Source organism: Piliocolobus tephrosceles, chromosome 1 (genome assembly GCF_002776525.5).
Source record: "Piliocolobus tephrosceles isolate RC106 chromosome 1, ASM277652v3, whole genome shotgun sequence".
Lineage (NCBI taxonomy): Eukaryota > Metazoa > Chordata > Mammalia > Primates > Cercopithecidae > Piliocolobus > Piliocolobus tephrosceles.
In genome coordinates, this window is record NC_045434.1 from 167,654,232 (window position 1) to 167,659,759 (window position 5,528).

Here is a 5,528-nt window from a genome sequence, read left to right on the forward strand (position 1 = left end):
GCCGGAGAGAAACCAGACCCACCTGCTAGGATTCTTCACCCCGGGAGCGCTGCCCACCAGCTTCTCAGCTCCAGGCTGCAGGCATCCAGCAGTTGCTGTTTGGGAACAGGACACACCCCTCACTTCCTTTAAATAGGCAGTATGACTTTTCTAAAAGTGGCACCTGCCAAATTCCACCCCAGCGGCCATGCAGGCTTCAGCCCCTTGGGACACCCACTCTAGTTTCTCTCTAGCCACCACCAACTGAGAGACCACCAGGGTTTTCCCTTCTCTGTCTGACTTCTGCCCACAGGCTTGATCAGGAGGTCTTGACACTCACGTTGGACTAAGGACAGGACAATGAGCGCTTGGTGGCTAAGGGAAGTGAGGGGTGGGGGGGGCAGGGGAAGGATTCAGGCATGGGGGCTGGGATGGACAAGTACATGGAAAATAATAGCACGCACCCCATAATAACCAAGCACCTGCCGTGTGCCAGGCCTTGGACTGGTCCTCCTCCGACCCCACTGGCAAGATTTCTTAGGAAGGGTAGGTAACATGCCCCAGGTGGCACAGCCAGTGAGTGCACAGCCCAGCTGAGACAGACCAGCTGGATTCCAAGGCCACAGCCTTCCTTCCATCCTCAGGGCCTCTCGCTCATTCACCACAGATCTAATCATGCCTCCTCCGGGCCTGTCTTGCCTAAGAGGCCTGGGTTCTCCTTCTTTCACTAATGTACCATGTGACTCTGAGCAAGTTCCCTCCTTTCTCTGGGCCTCCCTGCTCCATAAGTCAAGGATTTTAATAATGTTCATCCCCATGAGCTCAGGCCTTGCCCTCAAACAGCTTGTCAGTGGTCAGCCATTCCGTGTCTACAAATGAGAAATTAAAGTCACACCTTAAAGACTGCAAGATGGCCCATGGATGGCCCTGCGGATTGGGGCAATCCTGGAGGCTTCCTGGAGGATGTAGTGCTAGACCTAGCCTGAAGACTGAATGGGCTTGGATAGGCTGAGAAGAGGGGTGAGGTGGAAGGCCTGACAGGCACAGAACAGGAGGCAGTCACAGGCTGTGAGGAGCACCGCCTTGCAGGAAAGCTGGGAACCTGTCATGGAGGGTTCGAATGCCAGACATTGGAGTTTAGGCATTAAGGAGCCTCTGAGAATGACGGAATGATGAGTACACTTGACATGAGGAAAGCCACGTGAGGCGGACTAGACAGGTATCATGAGACTTCCCTGGATGGTAGGGAAACCAGCCCAAAGAGGGGACAGTTCATCTTACTGGGTCCCCAAGATAGCTTGACAGGCAGCCAGGGCAATTTCAGAATCCTCCCTCTGCAGAAGGAGGAACGAAAACCCAGAGAGCTCCTGGCCCCCAAGCCTACCCTCTCTCCAGACAACTGCAATGCCCCACACTCACTGGATTCGGCTCACCCCCACATCTTACATATGGCTAAACTGAGGCCCGGAGGAAAGTGAGCCTCCCAAAGACACACAGTGAGGAAGTTGGCTAGAATCACACTCCTGACCTCGAGTCCAGAGCCCTGTCCACCCCCCACACAGCAAGGCATGAAATGAGAGAGGCTTCCATTAGACTAACGAGAGGACTTCCAGAAAGGCTGAATCAATCTTAGTGTCAGGAACAAGCAGCAGAGAGCTAGATCTTTCTACAGGGCCCCCTCCAGCCCACGAAGGTCCCTCTTCTCTCTGCACTGTCTATTACAGAGCTCACTCCTGTGTCACCGCAACAGCTCTGTGCAGTCTGTTACTCCAGTGAATGTTCCCGTGGGTGTCTGCCTCTCCTTTCCAACTCCCTCAGGAACCCCCCAAGGGCTTGGACCACATCTTACCCATCTCGGTGCCCCTCCCCACCACACTGCAGACTCGGACACTCTGTGCAAGAGGCATGAAACACACATGGTTGGATCACAGTCTGGAACAGTGGATCAAGAAGAGGTCTGTGGTTCTCAAACTCCAGCCTGCACCAGAATCACCTGGAGGGCTTATTAAAATACAGATTGCTGGGCCCTGTCCCCACAGTTTTTGATTCCGTAGAACTGAAGTAGCACCCAAGAATTTGTGTTTCTAACAAGATCCCAAAGGATGCCAATGCCACTGGCCCAGGGACCACGCTTGGAGAACTGGCAAGCTAGGTCAGTCCTCCCATTTTACACACGGGGACAATGAGGCCCAGAGATTTTTTTTTCTTTGCTTTTCTTTTTTTGACAGAGTCTCACTCTGTCACCCAGGCTGGAGTGCAGTGGCACAATCTCAGCTCACTGCAACCTCCACCTCCTGGGTTCAAGCGATCCTCCTGCCTCAGGCTCCTGAGTAGCTGGGGTTGCAGGCACGTGCCACCAGGCCTGGCTAATTTTGTTTTTTAATATTTTTTAGCAGAGATGGGATTTCACCATGTTGGCCAGGCTGTTCTCGAACTCCTGACCTCAGTGATTTGCCCACCTCGGCCTCCCAAAGTGCTGGGATTACAGGCATGAGCCACTGCACCCAGCGAAGGCCCAGAGATTTTAAAGGCAGCACTTGACGGTATGTCACTGTCATCATCATAGTCACTGTCATTATAACCCTGTCATTACAGCCCTTTTCAGTGCCCAGCACTGTGCAAGCACATCGTGTATGTTATTGCCTTTAGGTCTCACCCTAAAAGGAAGATACTATGATTATTATTTTCCTGTAGAGGAAAAAATAGAGGCAAAGAGTATTAAGTCATTTGTCCAAAGTCACATCAATGAGAAGGGAACATCGGGATTTGAACCCTGACCTAAGTCCAAAGCCCACAAATTTAACCACCACCCTCCTCAACCTGCTTACAGCTGATACTGACCAGCCAAATAATTCTCTAGGGGCTCCCAAATCACACAGGCTCATCTCTAGTGTGAGGGGAGCTTGTGGTGCCCTCAGCCCAAAGGCCCAGTCCCTGAGTGGGCCTCTGGGGAGTCTCACATCCAGAGAAAGCCTGCTTCTTCACACCTGTGAACCCAGAGGATTTTCTCTTTCAAACACTCATTTTCCCAGACTACAACGTTCTTCACCTGGCCCCACGGATCAGGCCTTTCTGGCTGGAGGCCAAACATCTGCATTAATTCTTCTGGTCCATGTCTTAACTCTGCCTCCCCACTCAGTGACAAAACACAATGAAATGATCTCCACTTATATTCCACAATGATTCTGGGTTGTCGCTGTCAGGCACGGGTCTCTCTCTCCCACCAGTCTGGGAGCTCACATGAGCAGGGACCTCTTCTGAGTCATCTGAGTCCCCAGCACAAGGCCTGCCCAGAGGAAGGGTTTAGTGACTAAGTGAAGAATAAATGAATCAATGAGTGGGTTTAAGGGCAAAAGAGGAAATGAATGAGTGAATAAATAACCAAACTCCCAGGAATTCCCTCTCCTGGGTCTTTGGCCTTCCCAGACAGGACCACAGACTCTTTGGGGAGGAGGGACCTCTGACACCATCTACACCAACTTCCACTTACAGTACTGTCCTAGCCGAACTCCTGCAGCTCCTACCAGAACCTACAGCTCCACATACACACAAGGGCCAGAAGGGTCTTGCCATGACCGTGGCTCTGGGCTGCTCAGAACAAGGCTGCTCCTCTCTCCTGTCCTCCATTCAGCCCTGGCCTCCCTTTCCAGACTTCTTTCTTCTGATCCCCTCATGCCATGAATAGAACCGCCCACTGCTCCCTCACACCCTTGGAGTGTCCTTTGTTTCTTCTGTTCCCTCCACCCCGATGCCCATTTAATAAGTCTACATCTAAACCCTGCCCGCCATCAAGGCCAGCTCAAATGCCACTGCCTACAGGAAGCCTTCTTGGCCCCTCCCAAGTGGAATTACATTCTCCCGCTATGTGCCCCAACGCCTGTGTGCGCGCACACACACACACACACAACACACACATACACTTCACAGCCCTTTCTCGGAGCATTTTCTCTTAAATTGGACTGATTTGTGGTAATTCCCCCTTTTTGACCTTGAGCTAGCCAGCATCAGGGATGCGACTGACCCATCAGAGTATCCTGGCCCCTCCCCCTGAACACTCAGGGCCTTGAACATAGTAGATGCTCAGCAAGTGTCCAGAAAATGAATGAATGAGTAACTGCAAAAGAATGAAGGAATGTATGTGTGAGTGAAAAGAAGTAAACGCATGTGTAAATGCATGCTCAAGTGAATGTGTGGATACAACAACGTTCTCATTCCCTCCTGTTCTCCAAACCAAAAACTCCCAGTTGCTCCTGGCCCCCTCCTAGGGGCCCCTTAGGCATGGCATGACAGAATAAAGGAAGTTGTGGGATAAACGCGGGGCAGGGGAACAAAGGAAGGAAGGACAGAGGAAGGGGTTAGTGATACCAGCACTAGAGGAAGTGGAGGTGACCTGGCTTCAAAGCCTGGCGCTCCTCACAGCCACATTTCTTTACAGAGAAGCTGGGGCAAGGAGAGCAGTGAGAAGCCAGGGGAGGGGGAAAGAAGTGTCCAGAGGAAAGAAGACACAGCCTGGTGGGGATGGAGGGCGGGAACGCCAAGTCTGGGAGGCCAGATTCAGGATGGATGAGCAGGCTGTGGGGCCCAGCCCTGAACTCATCCTGCCTAGGGGCCTCAGATATGCCCTCCCTCTCCCTCTCTCACTACCTCCTCCTTTGGGGACTGGAATCCCCTCGCTGGATCCAGAGTGACTTCCCGGATTTGGCCCTGGCTCTCGAATTGCTCACAACAGGGGCTAGTGCTCCTCCCAGCCGCCCCGTCCCCAAATGAGTCAGCAGAGGCTGCACCCTCTGGCCTCTGAGTCTTGCGCCCCCAGGTCCTCTCCGGAGTCAGCCTCTGCAGCGCGCCGTGCCGGGTGACCCCAGCCCGCCCCAACCCTACTGAGAGACCCATCCCAGCGTAAATCCCAGGGTGCTTCATGCTCCAGCCTGAAAGTAAGACCGTGCAAGGCAGCACCTGTCTGTCTGGAGGCCAGGGCCAGGGTTCAGGCTGATCTCCCCAGGCAGCGTGCTGGAGCGGAGGAGGAGCCCAAGAAACGTGGCCTTCCCCGTCGGTGGGCAGGGAAGCGGCTCTTACCCAAAGGATGGGAGGCTCCGCCCCGGCGGCGTGCAGGGCAGAGGCCGAGGGAGCCCGCTGGGGGCTTCCGGGGAGCGAGTCCGCGGGGAGGGGCTCAGAAACAGGCCCCCGAGGTCCCCGAGCACAGCCGGAGGCGGGAAGCTGCGGGCAGGCTGAAGGGAGGCGCGGAGGCGGCGGCGCGGCAGAGTTCCTGGACGGCTCTGCCCCTCCCGGCCCCTCCCCGGCGCGGGTGCGGCACCCGGGGCTGCCCAGCCTGCACATCACACAGGCCCGGGCCCCGCCGGCGCCAGGCTCCCCACCCGCAAGGCGTCAATTCCCGGGCGCTGGGCACAGGCGGAAACGCGGGCGGCCGCACCAGGCAAGGTCCAGGCGGAGCGCCCCTGAGCCGCCTTCTGCGATGCGGAGCCGGCCACTCAGCCTTCCAAAGGGATATTTGCTATTCGTTCACACCTTGACTGAGCACCTACTATGTGCCA